This window comes from Branchiostoma floridae, chromosome 11 (genome assembly GCF_000003815.2).
Source record: "Branchiostoma floridae strain S238N-H82 chromosome 11, Bfl_VNyyK, whole genome shotgun sequence".
Classification (NCBI taxonomy): domain Eukaryota; kingdom Metazoa; phylum Chordata; class Leptocardii; order Amphioxiformes; family Branchiostomatidae; genus Branchiostoma; species Branchiostoma floridae.
The window spans coordinates 2,399,904-2,417,167 of NC_049989.1; the positions used below are offsets into that span (position 1 = coordinate 2,399,904).

General features: G+C 42.2%; 1 protein-coding gene across 4 annotated transcripts in view; it reads right to left on the bottom strand.

Annotated features, from left to right (window-relative positions):
- The window catches only part of LOC118425545, an 88,322-nt gene that overhangs the window by 30,517 nt on the left and 40,541 nt on the right, over positions 1 to 17,264 (bottom strand). Inside the window, exon 1 of one of the 4 annotated variants that reach the window (XM_035834462.1) lies at positions 13,352 to 13,527. The exons of 1 other annotated variant lie outside the window; for it this stretch is intronic. The gene's annotated coding sequence lies outside the window, so the exon portion shown is untranslated. Of the gene's footprint in view, positions 1 to 5,862; positions 6,398 to 12,625; positions 12,809 to 13,351; positions 13,528 to 17,264 lie in introns of those variants that run through there. 2 more of the 4 variants (XM_035834464.1, XM_035834463.1) reach the window with 2 other exon arrangements.

Consider the following 17,264-nt stretch of genomic DNA (forward strand, 5'->3'; position numbering starts at 1 on the left):
TTTTTTTTTCCGGGGCCCAACTTCTCCTCTGCTTGGAGAATAGCATCCTCGTACAAACAACATGTACGTAGTTGGTTCCGAGTATGTACCACCAGGCACTAAAAATGTCTGAACGATTCGTGTAGATTACCAGGGTTCATAGGGATGGCTTTAAGTAACTTCTTGCCCTCAAGCATTACCTAATCAAAAACAATTGACCAAATTTTACTAAGTTACATACCTTTTCTGTCGTTCCTGCTTTGTTGATATGATTTGTAACGTAAAGGGTGCTACAGTCGAATATAATGTATATATGTACTTTTTATATATGATAGGGAAACGCGATATCCGTCAACAAAATTGCACCACAAAACAGTAAAAAAATGATCAATGGGAAAATTTTGTAAGCGTTTCATTCAATATCAAGTCTCCTTTTTGTTGATTCTTAGAGATTTAGTAAAATAAACATATATCTTTTACAACAGTTTCTTCGTAACATCATTTCAGGAGACAAAAATACAACACGTAACAGGTGTGAGTAACAAAAAGGCATGCTGGGCTGAAGTCATCACAGTTTTTGTTGATGTTTTTTTATCTATCCCGGACACAGCTTGTTTTGCGAAAACAAAAAGACTAATAAAGCGATCAGCATCCTTATCTAGTGTAATTTAGTGTAAACACACAACTAGCTCCAGGGACAATATTGATATATGCATCCCCATGCCGCATTGAACAATGGTATTTTCTACGCAAAAGACTGTATTGACAAAAGTATGTTATCTGATGAAACGCACCGGGTCTCTAAAACAGACAACAGTGCTATTAAAACGCACCACAGGACTGAAGTAACTGTGGGGACTTAAGGACTTAAGGACAAAATCCTTCCAGTCAACGTTATACCCCTTTCACATTATCCACGATTATCCACGATTGCGTATCGATGGAAGATCGGCCATATCTAAGATCGACAGAAGGCTGCGCGTATTTTTCACCTGAAAACCGTCCCTGTCACATATAAGCCATACTTTGTACCTTGTAAAATTGTTGTGCAATAAAGTTATTATTATAAGCGAGGCTCGGGCAATTGCCGCAGAATCGTCGTCCGATCGATTTTCGCTAAATGTGACAGGGGTATTACAGTTTAGGGCATATAGGCGCATTCGTCGAACGGTCGTCATGCAATCACTAACTGTATGGTGGTGTTCTTTGGTTAGTTGCGCATGTGTCTTACAGCATTCAGCCGTCTTCTTATCGAAAAGGCTGCCTTACATACTTGTCAGTGGTTGGTTCTGTTGCGGTCTGTTTGGCAAGCTTACGTCATCACAATTGTACTGCGATCTGTAATACCCCTGTCACATTTGGCGAAAATCGATCGGACGACGATTCTGCGGTAATCGCCCGAGCCTCACTTATAAATTCATTGCACAACAATTGTACAAGGTAAAAAGTATGGTTTGTATGTGACAGGGACGGTTTTCAGGTGAAAAATACGCGTCGATCTTAAATATGGCCGATCTTCCATCGATACGCCCGAAGATCGCGGATGTGACAGGGGTATGACGAATGTGATCGAGGCGTAACTAGTAAATACAGCAATGTCCAATTTTGACGTACGTCACCTATATGATATTTACACCTAAAGATATAAACAAACACGAATGTTTACATCTGAAGGCAACTGTAAACATAACTTCCGTATATATAGAAAACATTATTGACAGCTGAAAGCATGCAATAACGTGTTGTCTTTTCCAGTTCATTGCGCCAGTAAAATACGCTTGGCTATCATGGAAGACAGAGCGCAAGAATGGTGGAAATTCAATACCTTACACATACTCCTGATGCAGACAAAACTCAATCCAAGTTGATTCTGCAACGAGATGCTAGTTCTGTATGTAAGACCCCAGTCACATACGCCACACAATCGTCGTACAATCGCAATCTGTATCTATATCTATATGCCCATGGTCCGTATAACCGCCCTTCGGCGTAGCACACCAGCTTCTGCGCCTGTATCTATGTAGCCGGTATAATCGCCCTTCGGTGTAACACACCAGCTTCTGTATCTCATTCTGTATCTGAATAGCCGGTATGACCTCCCTTCGGCGACACACCAGCTTCTGTATTTGTATCTGTATCTATATCTGTATGTCCGGTATAACCGCCCTCCGGCGTATTCACAAGCTTCTGTATCTGTATCTGTATCTATATAGCCTGTATAACCGCCCTTAACACACCAACTTCACAGGTACGCGGTGCGGCCTAAAGCAGCTAGCTAGTTATATTACACTGAACGGTCTATCACACCTAACCTTTGCACATCTAGCTGCAGGCGTACGCGTTGTTTAAAGCTGCCTAAAGATGGTATCTCACTAACACTTGGGGCACCGGTGCGGCACTGCGGGGTTCCTTCACTGTGGCACTGTTTTGTTTTTTTCGCCGATTTTCTATAATTTAGATATTACGTAATACGTAAAAAAGTATGACTTAGAAGACAACAAAATACACAAAACGGAAGAAAATCTGTCCTTCATATCGAACCCCGCAGTGCCGCACTTGTGTCCCAAGTGCATTGAGATATCACCTGAATTCAGTACCGCCTTCAGCACTAGTGACAACGATTTCCGATCTACGATAGTTCTAGGAGGAAAAACTAATGTCTGAATACCTCATTTCTGGTACATGACCATTTCTTGTTCTTTTGTTTCTGTACTGGTATAAGAGAAGAAGGTACGTCCACCTGTTCATATTACGTACAATGCATGATCCAGAAATCTTATTCTGTCTTCGATCTCGTAATTGTTAAGTAATAAACAATCTTTGCATTTTTACTTATATATATATATATATATATATATATATATATATATATATATATATATATATATATATATATATATATACATAGAGCATTCTGTCTCACCGTGCTGTTTCTTGCCTAAGGCCTACGTCACATTTCCTACCCGGGGCCCGGCCGGGCTGTTTGCGGAAACGAAAAATTAATGTCTGTGCCAATAAATATGCAGAAGGCATGCTGCTGAACTATTTTTGGTACATCTTGTTTTCTTGATGCCTTTTATATCGTACTTTTCGTTCCCCAAGACTGCCCGGTCGGGCCCCTTAGTGGAAATGTGACGTTAGCCTAAGGTCTACGTCACATTTCCAAACCGGGGCCCGGTCGGGCAGCTTTCGGGAGCGAAAAGTATGACACCAAACTACACACGACGTAAAGAGAATAGTCGTTGGCAAGTATTTTTGTATATCTTTATGTATATATTTCTATCTTCGTTTCCACAAACAGCCCGACTGGGCCTCAGGATTAGGGTTTTGGACTAGGGTTCGAACCCAAGGTGGAACTAAATGTTTTTTTACATGTTATTGTTGATCATTTATCAAGATACCGCGGCACGTTTTTACTTGAAATCTTGCTTCAGATACGTTTTTGCTTTCTTTTAGCTCCCCAAAATAGTTTTTGCTTTCTTTTAGCTCCCCAAAATAGTTATGAAACGCTCGGATATGGTATAGAACGGTCAGCAGCTTTCACTATTAGGTATTTTGTAACATGAATGTAAAATTGTGTATATAGACTCAAACGACTCATTAGGACTTGCGATGTAAACTGCATCTCTGTTATATACTTTGTATGACCCTTGCCTCTTCCCCCATGGCCTCCATGAAAAGCGGCCTGCTGTCCGATTTGAGCTTTCATGAGTAAACAAAGGTCCAAATAAAAAAACAGCAATATAGCGACGACGACGGTTTGAAACGACAAGGACCTTTTCTACGAGACGGACACACGACGTGGCGTTACCTGTCATTCAGCCAACGTACATAAATGGGCCGTCTGGTCCAGCCAACGATATAATGGTCAATAAACAATTGTCTGCAGCTCAGGGGTGCTTACAGACGAGATGTGCTCGTATCCTAGCAACGGGATGCAGTTTCAGCTCGGCAAGCATTTTCTCGGAAAGAGATTATTTCCACTCACTCCCACCCCATAGAGCTTTATCGGAATTCCAGAAGTATTGATTTCAGAACAGGAGTACCCGTTATTGAGCGATGTCTCGCTTCAAAGTACGCAGCCTCTACAAATATACAATAATTATGATGCTATTCTCGTCCAAAGTTTGCAACAAAAAGGCCCTTGCAGTTCAAGAAAAACCGTCAGGGGGCCAAACTCTACAGAACTTACTCCTGCCACAAGAGCTATCTGCGACTCAAAGACTACGACCACAGCATCCAAAACACGAGCTATCAAAATAGGAAGTTCCGCTACCGTATCTTGGAAAGCCGCTGGGGAGCCCCATTATCGAAATTGCCTTCGTTTAGCGACGCCAGTCCACCTACGAATATCACAAGATAAAAGCTGGAATTGGAATATCATTAGGATCTATCTACCCACGACTTCTCGAGTTATGCTTCTTCACAGACAGACAGATATAGACACTCACACGTGCATAAACACACACACATAGATAATGATAACAAAAACATAACCTTCTTAGCGAAGGTAATTAGAGATGTGGAGAGCGGGAGCCACTGGAAATCTTCCATGACGTCAAAACAAACAAATGGCATATCTACGAACTAATGTGGCGTACCCATGACGTATAATAACCGTCCCATTCCCTTATGGTTTGCTAACAGCCTACGTTCGTGCGGCCGCAAAAATGGTTATGAGACCACCTTTAGTACCTTAACCTATTTTTTCATCGTAGAAGGAAAAAAGTAAGAACAATGTATATGAGCAAAGGTTAACGACTAGTGACCTTTTGAACAGATCAGAACACTTATCTCAAAAACCAACACCAAATATTGACATTTAAAGTCCTGCCGAGAAAATTAAGCTACGTTGTGTCAACTACTGTGCATGTGGATGGACTTCTTTGACTCTCTGGCTCAAGGACGATTTTGTATGCGGAATTATCTATTTCGCCAGCATTTCGCAATAATAACCATTCCGGCGCCATATTTTTCAGTAATTGCAACCACTATTTTGAAATCAAATGTAATCTCCATACAAGCCACATAAGACACAATGTGGGGCCTTCAAAACCCCGCCTTTCCAAATAATACGCCGATCTCAAATTAATGGCTAACTAAGCCGCTTGCATAAATAGATGTTTTTAAATAGGGGCATGATGTTCAAACTTTTCTCCGGGCAGAAAAACCAAGGTTATGAACACTTGATGACCTTGTCAGGACAGAAATCAATACGTATTTCGGCAGTAGTCGGATAGTAACTGCTACATACATTTTGTACATACATACATACAAAATACCGTTAAGTTTTCTGTGGTTTTATGATCGCAATTTTAGCTGTTGCGTCTGTACCGCAAACTATTAAAACCTACGCGAACATTTCACTTTTGCAGTATAAACCTGCATAGTAGTTTCTACCGCGAACTTAAAACCACCTCGATCACTCCATTTTCTCACAAACATTTTCCGTTTTACAGTAAATATGAGGTACGGAGCTCTCACATGACTCATTTGAGTTTACCCCTTTGGATATGCGGTCTGCCCCTATATAGTCTCAAGTTAAACTCTTTTATCGAGGGCAAACACGCTGGCATTATATCATGTCAAAGGAAGGTCGCACGGACACGGTCGATGTTTGTATGTACTAAGAAGAGTGGGAGGGGGGCATCCCTAGAAGGTCATATTCATAGACGACCTTTGAAGGGAGTAACATCAGTCATGCATGTGCAAACACGTCGTAAATAAACCAACATGACCAACCCCTTTGTTTGGCACCACTTGTCCACAACCCCCAAAACATAACTCGGACAAAGCTATGAGAAGAACAATGACTTCAACGTCAAAGTGGGTTAGGTACGTAGTTACATCTTATTCTGATCTATTGACGAACTCAAGACAAACCTTTGGACGTAACAGGTCCAGAGTTGACAGGCGCCCTCCCCATCAGAGATCGTCTGTGTATTGAGAGGGACTTGAACGTTGATCTATTGTCTACGGCGCTACAATTCGACTCTGAGCGGTACCACGACGACGTACAAAGACGGGAAGGACTTCGTGGAATCGTTCTGAGCTTTCGCGGCAGTATATGCTGGATTGGGATGAACGGTTCTACAAGCGCTGGACCGAACAAAGGCATGTCAGGTGGACAGGTTGTGTTTGTCTTGGTATGTACCGTCATCCGGTCGCGGCGATAGCGCGGACTTTGGATCGGCGCCAAGCCACGTAGCTTCGATTTACATCACCGTGAGCACGGGCTGCCTGGGATAGGTGGTCGCGGAGTTTATTAAACAAGCTTGGCTGGCCATCAGAATTACAGTATGAATTACTGTCCTGAAATGTAGGTCGACTATGTGCGTGAGTTATAGAGACAGCCACATTGTAAGGCGTTGGTTGAGAGTCTTAATTATATTATTACTGAACTGTTGGCCTTAAATCTAATTGTTGTTCACCTTGTACTATACAGTAGAAGCCTATTTGCCAGCGAATTTCGTGCAATTATCCGACTGGTGCAATAATGCGAAGTTATCTAGCTGGACCACATGTACACTGGTTTGGGATTTTGGGATTCCGTGCAGCTAACAGAATTGTGTTAATCCGTTAATCCTTTGTTCAATTAACTGGCTTCTACTGTACTAGACGTAGGGTGTGCACTACAAGGTGAACACGTAGCAATGTATATTCCTACAGGAAAGGCCTGCTACCCCCCCCCCCCCTTAACATGACTGAAGCACCACTTTGAACAAGGAACTCTCATTTTACGTCTCTCCCGAAAGACGAGTACAACCCCAACCGAGATGCCCTTACCGTGACTTGAACCGGGGTCTTCCAGTTACCAACCAATTGGAATTGTGAGCTCAACTGTCAGCTGCTACGTATACCAGTTGAGCTACAGGGACATCATTTACGTCTACCACCCCACGTCCTTAGAAAACTGTGCACGCGCAGGCTGTGATACTGTAACTCGATGGCCTTTTGTTGTTGTTTCTGTATGTAAACATTACACTATAAATGGACGATTTAATTCTAAGCCCCTGGTAAAATGACTAGACAAAACTCACACAGGCGAGACGACACATATCAGCGATATACCATAAGCCTCTGGAAAAATGACGACACAAAATCACACAGGATTATGGTCTGTGGGGTCGTGTGATCCATAACTCAGAGGTCATGGGTTAGAATCCGTTGACACGCCACCGATCTTGTGCCCTTATGAAACTGAAAGGCGCACCTTAAACGACTTTCCTCACCTCACTCAGGTGGAGTACCTAGCTTAGGTTTGGGTCGTCCCTCGGATAGGGCGTTGAATGGCGGCCCAGTGCGAGTTTTGAGGACAGCCACACATCGACCACGTCAAAGAACCCAGTCCAAATATACATTTTTCAGGGCTTGAAATACTGGCTGCATGTACACCCAGGTGCACCCAAAATTGGAACTGTGCGCCCATTTTTTTTCAGTGGGTGCACAGGGTGCACCCAAATATTTTCTAAGGTTTATGTATGGAAAGATATCAAGTACTGTAAATGCATTTAAGTTCGCGGGGATTTAATTTCACGGTAGCGGGAAAATGGACTTTTCGCGGTAGATTTAATTTCGCGGTACCACCACGCACTGTAGTCTCTTACTGTTATGGAAAAATGTTCGCGGTGGTTTTAAATTCGCGGTGAAGCGGCCGCCGCGAAAACCGCGAACATTAATCCACCGCGAACATTTACAGTATACTAGTATACATCATAGTCTTGACATCTCAGTGTTAGAAAGATAATAATGTCTGTCATGTTACTTGTTTAAGAATTTGATAGCTTGTAAGTAAGTTTTGTTATTAGTTTTTTTGACATTCTACTTAAACTTAAGTGGTGCACCCAAAAATTTTCTGGTGCACCCAATTTTTTAAGCTGGGTGCACCAGTGCACCTAATCCCAAAAATGAATTTCGAGCCCTGTATATGTACCCTATACTGGTCTAATGTAGGTACCGAGTGCCTAACTTGTAACAGGTAGGTGATGGGCATATCCTGGATAGCGTGTTCCTTGACATTAAGCGAAGAGCAAAGTTTACCTACTTAAATGGACAATTACTGTGAAGAATGAAAAGCACGGTTAAGCCGAATTCCCGGAATTACCCAAGGCCTAATTACTCCGCAGTTAGGAACCGTCCATTATATTCAAGCCTGGATCAAGGATTCCGGGAAAAACGGGAATCTATGGATTCCGGGAAAAAATGGGGATCTAGGGATTAAGCAAGATTTTACCTCCTGAATGGGGCACGGATGGCCTTGTAGTTAAGTTAGGGTTGTTGACTTAGGAGTGAGTTAATGAGTTCCCATCCCTAATAATATGCCCCGATGTTGTGCCATTTGGAAATACACCTAATTTTCTCCCTTAACTTAGGTTAAAAAAATAAGTATCTAGCTTCTGTTGGCTGATAGAGGCCCCTAGCCTGTGTTAGTAAGAACGTTCTTTTTTGCAAATAAAAGTTTATTAGTTTTAAAATACAATCTCTCGCTGGCTTTGGGTTAATGACCCCTTACCAGAGAACTGTAGGTCCGGCCGCTAGGGGCTCGATTTTAGCCAGGCTATGTGTTTGAGGAGGGCAAAACCCTGGGCACGTTAAAGAACCCACCACTCTTTTCGAAAACAATAGAGTAGGGATCAATCCTGTGTGAATGAATCAAATAAATCTTTCTATAGAGATTAAGCTTGTGCTCTTAAGTACAAACCATGGTGTTAAGCCATGGGGCAGCATACCGGGTATGCAATACAATTACAAACAAACAAAGAGATGCAATATTATATCAAGGAAAGAGATTTTCTTTTCATTCTTATTCAAGATAAGTATGGTATCGCTATATTGATTCGGTTATTCGGATGACATCGTCTGGGAGCCCCAAAACGGATGCATGCGCCGAAGAAAAAACTTGAGCAAAAACAAACAAACAAACAAACAGTTGCCTTTTATTATGAAATATATCTTCTTCTATGACATTACATTTGACTTTGGCGTTCTACTACACCAGTATCCATCTCTCCTTTTCTTTGCAATATGCGACAAATGTTTGCTCATTTTGCACCTGCTTGGTACAATTTGCTGTCTACAGGTAGTCGGAAAACGTTTTTCGGACCCGGAAGAAAATTGATACACGCTATGTATGTCATCCAAATAATCGAATTAACGTGGCCTAAGTTACAGATGGTCAAAACATAATGAATCGCCCATCTAACTTACTGCAGTGCAGCCATAACACCGGTCTTTGCCTTGCGGTGACTCGTCCAAAATAAAGATATTTGATAACATGTTTGTATCGAGCAGGCAACACATGACGTCACGAAAGACGTCATTCCAGAGTCTTGGATACCATATTAGGGGCAAGGCACGGGGCTGGGGCACAGGTGGTACACCGGATGGTGGGTTTTACCGACGGATAAGGAAATGAGCCGTCTTAAGTTAAACATGCCACAAGGATCTTATAGGTTACGTCAAAGGTGGCAAGGTTGTTACGGCTGATAGTATCTTAGAATCTATGAAGGTTCTGGCCATGGGTTCGAATCCCTGTCAGGCTCCAGTGCTGTACCCGTGGAAAGGCACTTAACATCTATTTCCTCTCTCGAAGCAGGTGGAAATGCATTCCTAGATTTGGCTGGGGAAGCCCGCCCCTCCTCGGAAGAGACTTTAAGTGTTTGGGGTGAGCCACTTCTTGAGCACGTTATAGAACTCATCACACTTATCGAAAAGAGTAGGGGTCTGAGTGGATCAAACCTTATAGTCTGGTCTCCGGGTTGACAACATGAACAAGTGATGTCATAGTTGATGTGTCAGGCCCGCCCGCGATTGTGACAAATCTCAGTAAATGAATGAATAGAGAAATGTGGGTATGGTTAGTGGTGCGTACCTAATGCCTAGGTTACACATAGCCGACTTTGGCTCCCGAACACCAGCCGACTCTTAGCCGACCCAAGTCGGCAGAAGTTCGGGAGCAGTCTGACCAGTTTAGGCCACGCCTATTTTTTTAGCGCCGAACATGTCCCGAACATCTCCCGACCAGTAAATGACTTACTCTCAACTGTGTCCTGAATGCTGTCCAACCTATTCCTTACCATGCCGACCTCTAGCCACAGACTACCGAATCACTCATGACTGATTCCCACCCGATTGCCGACCCTCTCTCGACTTGAAATAGACATAATCAGCGATTTTCAAAAGAGTGCTCATTTTCGTTTTTAATCAAGATTATCCTTTCCTCTATTTTGTAAACATCGCCAAGAGATCAAATTTGGGTCACAGATAGCTCCAATACGGTATTTATGGTTCTTTTTGTTTCTGGCTGGATGTCGGTCGTGTGAAGTTCGGGAGTGATTCGTCTACGTCCTGGCAATAATCTTTTGGCTTGGGAATGAGTTAGCAGAGATTTTTCTACGGTCTTGGGGTGAATCATTGGTTAGTTGGAAACAAGCTGGGAGTAAGTCAGCAGAGTTTATGGCGTGTTTAAGATTTAATTTGACTGCTGACTTACTCCCGAACATCAACCGAACACTAGCCGACCGTGCCGAACACCAGCCGACCACCAACCGACCCATTTCAGAGTTGCCGTTCAGAGCCGAATGTTTTGAACATTTCAAAACATTCGGATGGAGCAGCCGAACACCAGCCGACTGAGCAGAACGCCAGCCGAACGCCAGCCGACTGAGCCGGACGCCAGCCGACTACAGCCGACTAGCTCCCGAATTACTCCTAAACCATAGTCGGGAGAGAGTCGGGAGCCAAATTCGGCTATGTGTAACCTAGGCATTAAGCCCGGACTTGGAATTGGACCTAAAAATGTTTAGGTCCAAGTCCAAAAAAAACCTAAATGTCCGGAGCCAAGTCCCGACTTGCAAAAAGCTATCTGTCATTTATAGTCCTTTTTTTGTTCTAAACCATCTAAAACCTTGAAATTTGCACTGGAAAAAGACAAAAAAGCATTTCGTGTTTAGACTGGCTGTATATAATTTGCATGTATTTTTCACATTGCATTTCAATTCATGCTAACATGCAATTTTATATGCGCCATCCCCCCTCCCCCTCAAAAAAGAAAACTTTCTAGCGCACATAATATGCAATGATGGGTTCAGGTCCGGACTTAAAGTCCGGACCTGAACCTGAACTGCTGGACCTGAGTCCGGACCTGAACCTGAATATGAGTTTAGGTACGCACCACTAGGTATGGTCACGTCGTAGGTCGTCGTACGATTTGGATGTTGCAAGATTATCGGACAGGCTGTGACAGAACCAACCACTGACAAGGATTTAATTTTCTGTAAACAGATGTCTGAATTTGGTTCGATCGACGCCTGCACGACTATCCCAATAATGCCCTCAGTTTGACATCGCACAAAGGTCGTGCGACGATCGTACGACTGAAGTGACCAGGGTAAGCGAAAAAGGCAGGCACAAAGTTACTAATTATCCCCAAAGATATATTGGATTGATCGTTAATGACGAGTCTTGCCCTGATTTCACGTTCACAAAGCAGGAACGGCTGTCAGAAATACGAAGCAGTTTGAAAGTGTGCGATCTTTCCTCCCAATATCTGCTTGGAGATGACAAAGTAACTATCTGTGGTTTGTTTGTACTGCATGCGCGCCACATGACGTAACACAACAGGTTTGTACTGAAGAGTACACGCTGCATATCCGATCCGTAACAGATTCATTTGATCCACTCACATCGAGGTGGACCTCTTTACGATAAGTGTGGTGGGATTTTTTTACGTGTTTGAGGCGTGGCTATACTCAAACACGGAATCTCCATTTAACGTATTATGCGAGAGACGTCCTACAGTGAGCTACTCAATTTCACCTGAGTGAAGTGAGGAAAGTCGTGTTAAGTGTATTTCCAAAGCGCACAAGTTCAGCGGGGCATGTCTGGGGATTCTAACCAAGGACCTCAAGGGTCTGGGCCAAACACTTTACCATCACACAACGCCGCCGCCACCTTAAGGTGTTGGAGGAAAGAGGGGAACGGAGGTCGGTTTGAAAAAAAAACGAACAGAATTTCAAGGGGACTGTCAAAAGAAACTTTGTATGAGCTCTGGCATGAACTGTTTACAAAACATACTTCACCACTTCACCTTTATCTGTGGGGTAACCTACATCCGTTGTTTTTAAAAGCATGGTGTTTAGGAATATTACGTCCACGGATGGTGGTTTCAACGTGCAACATTTTTCAAAATATTGGAAGCAATCCGACGACTTGATATCCCTAAAAATACTGTTTTTTGAAAACAACGGAAATAAGTTACCAACTATCGTTATGTATGGTTATGTATGAATTCCTTGTCGGACTTTCGTGACCGGTTTTAACCGGTTACCTATGGCAGCCTGGGGGCAAATGTCCTATATCATTCAGTGCATTTGTTTAGTGCCATTATGGCACTACATTTCCAGGAGAATAAGTGGATACACTTCGTCTCTTGAAAAGAGAAAGAGATGTTCTAGTAATCTAGTAAGCATTTACATCAGTAAGGATCTTCTAGTTGACCAAATACTCCACGTGATAGCCGACACGAGGGTTTGGAAAACAACATTCTTTAAAGCATGCGTGGGTCCGTTATTTGCGGTGTCATTGGTTGTGAACGAGCCAATCACAGGGCGGCATTTTCGTCACTTTAAGAAAGGTAGGTACTTACTTTTTAGCGTTCTCAACATATTAATACGTCATGGACGGGCAGACGAACGCGTATGAGTATTGAAAGGTGAAAAGGTATCTCGCATGACGAAATAGTGACCAAACAGGTTTTTAAGGGGCGTGTGCCTTCTAATTAACGTGGTTGCGACCGCCTCGAGGGATTCTCCGTTTGTCCTCGTCTCGAAGACAACGTAAAGAGAAGAAAACATACGGTGGTCACTGCGTATCTCACACCGCAGGTGACCCCGAAAAGGACCCGTCTGAACCACTGACGAATGGCCGGACTCTCTCATAACCAGCCACGTAACTAACTGTCCCGCCGCCAGCAAAAAAAACAACAAAACACCTGGTGTGATACAGACAAAAATAACCAAAAAGACGTATCCAAAGATGTCTGAAAATAAGTGGTCGAGGAACGAGGTGATAAGATTTCATAACCCACTGTTTAAGAGAATATTGAAAGGTGGTACTTAATAACATATGGCCTATAGGCTAGTGGAATGGCGGAACTCCAATCTCCAGGAAACGTTTTCTTGAAGAAACAAAGCAACAACACAAAAGCAACAGTAGCCCAACAGAATGCTTCATTCCAATTGTAAACAACGCGTATACCTTAGCCTAACTATGTTTTGTAAGACAGATGATTCAAAAAGACCCAACGTACATTTTGTATGTACTGCACCGGGAAGACAGTGCCAGCCCGTGTTTGAAGAAAAACCTAGCTCACCTGATATACGTATACAGTTTCCGCGAGCCAGTCTCGTCTCAATGTAAGAACATAGGTGTGTTCTCTTCTCAAGAAATGCTAAGGAGGTTAAGCTTTAGCGGGAAGATTGTGCCACGCGTGTAGCTAGCAACAGAGATATGGTGCTCGTCTTGCGACACAACATAGCTATATATATTGGTTTCGTCACGTTTTGGGTCTGCCCGCGAGGGGTGTTCACTCGCCGGACCGGTTGTACATCTATGTAATAACATTCCTCAGTAGTTTGTGGGTAATCATGCGTGTCGACATGTCCGTCATATAGCTTTTTGTAGATAATGAGGCGAACAAAGGACAATGGGGACGGAAAATGGCTGGAGGCAACTGCGCGCAAATGGGTTGGGAAAATGTGTCGCTGGTACAAGTTTGCCTCGGGCTGTAATGTGTCTGTGTGCTATAGGAGGTCCCACGCGGTCGTGAAGCAAGGTAACGCTTTTTATCGCAATTGTAGTAGATCCGAAGAGACTACGAAATCAAGTAACACACGTTATCTTAAGTAGGTAAGATTTTACCAAGACACAAATCATTAGCAACAAAGGCCAGTGGCAATCATGTGCACGTGGCTTCAAGACGACACTTCTTGTTGTTATATGGGGCCAAGGCCGAATGTAAACAAAGGTTTCAAGGACAACCGCAGTCGGTAGAACATCCAAGTGAATGAACAATACTTCAACAAAGAACCACGAGACAAATTAGTTCGGCAAAGTTTCCCTGTGTTTAAGGTTGTTTGTTGCCTTTTAAAAATCTAAAGGCTCCGGGCTCGAATCCCTTCCCTAAAATATACTTTTAAGTATATTTCCGACACGTGCATTCGGCCTTTTCAAAAAAGATTCTATCATACTGTAAATCATAAAAGTGCTCAAATATATGCAGTAAATTGCAACTTAATTTTGGGGAACGGATATTAATTTCGAATGATATCAAAGTCAAAGAAGATGTGAAAGAAGAAAACCGAAGAATCCATTGTTCTGTATATGATACTCCATGTGTATTTAGTCATTTGTTCAACCTTCCTGTCCACTTTCATAATGAAGACAACTTTCTTTTTAAGAAGATTTTTTTTTCGCACGCTCGCATCAGTTTTGGGGTTCCCAGAGGATGTCACCCTTATACTAGTAACCAAATCAACATCATGATAATGAAGATGCGCAGAATTTACAAACCAAACAATCCTTGAAATGAACCCACCTTGTGGTATGTAGACTTTCCAGAAAGACCGGGCCCCTTATACAAGCATTTGAATAGGAATGGAATGTTCTAATTGTGGGTTTTATTGTAGACGCCGTGGCTTGATCGATTAATCACTTAACTCAAGAGATAATTACACAGAAGGTCGCAGCTCTTTTTGTATTTGGTTAAGGCCACGTTGATTTAATTATATGGATGACATCTCCTGGGTACTAAAAAAAAATTGGTCCGAGCGTACGAATAAAAAAAATTGACTAAAAAAGTTGCCTTCATTATGAAATCTAAGTAGTTAGGAAGGTTGAACAAATGACTGAACTGAACACACAGAATGTGATATACCGAACAATACATTCTTCATTTTTGTTCTTCCACATCTTCTGTGACCTTGGAATATTCCCTGACATTAGTATACGTTTTCCGATATTTTTTGCAAAACACTGCATATATTTGTTTGTTAAGCTGTGTTTTACGATTTACAGTAAACTTTTTATTTTATTTTTGGTAACGTCCGAAAATTGATGCGAGCGTGTCATACATATAATCAAGTTAACATGGCCTTAGTGGAAATGTGGCTCATCCTCAGTCCAGTCCAGTGTACAATTTGTTTTCACGCACAGCAGTCATCTGGCGTATCCCACAGTACCCAGCGGTTTCCGTAGCGTGGTACAACCCATTAAAACATAATAACACGCTTAAACGGGGTAGCAAGAAGGTTGATCGTACTCTGCACGACAAACCCTCTCGCTGACTGGAGCTAAATAGCTATCCTCCAAGCAGAGGGCGAAACATGTTTGTTGTGTGTTGGTTCGAATAAAGTTCCTAAACGGGGAACATTTGGCGTAAGTGTGAACGGTTGGCTTGAGGTTGTCCTTCCCCACATACTATACTCTCCAAGCAGAGGTTATGCACTGTCTTGGTTACTGTCTGGTGTTACAATTAACAACTAAATCTTACCGACCACTCCATGTAATATTGTAAGGTAAGGGTAGTTATGTCTGCGAGTATCAGGCATAATGTCGCTCAACGTACCGAACTGGAGAGGCTGGCCCATTCGATGCGATCAGCATATGAACAAAACCCATTATTAACCAAGAAGCGAGAGGAAGTCGAATGTCCAAGAATAGATTAGACGCATATCTGTAAATATAGACGTGTATGATTGTTTCCATTGTTACATATATATGATTCTTACCATGTGACCCGTACTTAGCCCAGTGGGGCAAAAATGTGCAATATTCATTAACGTTCTGATGTTATCAGCACGACTGTAGGACTTCCTGCGAACGCAAGGGGACACTGCATGATAGCAATCTTGGACTTTTCAATCTTTTCGTCAGAGATTGTAAAATGATAGTGATATTATATTGGAAACCCTTCTGCTTAGTTTTTTGGTCGGTTGGTGTATCATATGATATCATAGTGAAATATTTTTGACACGACAAAAGTACAGCGACTTTCGTAAGGTCTACATGTATAACAACTACTTACAGTACAACTAAAGAGACATATATGGATATCTATAGGTATGAAAAAGTCAACATATTGGATCTAGCATGTCATATCATATATCATATATCATATATCATATATCATATATCATATATCATATATCATATATCATATATCATATATCATATATCATATATCATATATCATATATCATATATCATATATCATATATCATATATCATATATCATATATCATATATCATATATCATATATCAATGTCTATAGGATTGGTATTAGGATTGGTATTAGGCAAAATGTGGACTTGTCTTGGTTTCTTGCACAGTAGTAGAAAAATAACTAACAAAAGTATAAGCCGAAAAGGATATAAAAGAATCTAATGAATGAGCGTAGTAGTTATACGCTAGAATGCAGACCCTCTTGTTATTTGTTTGTGATGTTATTTGTTTGTGATGTTTTAAGGACGTTACAGCAAAGTACATGTATTGAAATTATTGTCTGAATAAAGCCACTGCCACACACAGCGGACCATTGCTTCCCAACCTGCTCCAAACCGCGAGCTATTCGTGGGCAAGATCATCTGTCTTGGCAGTCGATCGACGAGGTTTTCTGTTTTTAGAAGCCGTCTGCGCCAGCCGACCGTAAATTTGGAAAAATAAATTAATCTCGCGAAAGACACATTCTACTTGGAAACGATTAGAGGGTTGAACTGGAGCTAGAATAGGATGGATATTCCAAACAACTCCCAATACAGCACTGACTTTGGTTAAGGAGTCACTGGTGGGGAGCAAAGTGTGACAGGGTCCATAATGTGTGACAGGGACTTGAGCGAGATTTTCAGACGCTGTTGCTATTCTAGATCTGGTTGTAAACAACTGAGCAGCGTACATTAGAATTTTCCTTCCGGGCTCGTCGATTGATGATCTTTATTGAAGTACCATCAAACGAAATGATCAAACGAACCCGCCTTTACACCAAAGTCGATTCCGTTTGAAAGGAAACGGTAGCGCATTCCGCGTAAAAGTAATAAACGAATGTCTTTTATCACCCTTGTAGATCCGCAGATCAAAGGAACGTGACATAGCCCCCTGGTGGCTTGTGTATATGAACCCGTGGGTGCCGAGAGCATTCAGACGGGCAAGATACCTGTGAAGTTTAATGCGGTACTTTGGTCGAGGGCATTGCCATTGCAAAAACTAATGATTTAGTTAGTTAGAAAAT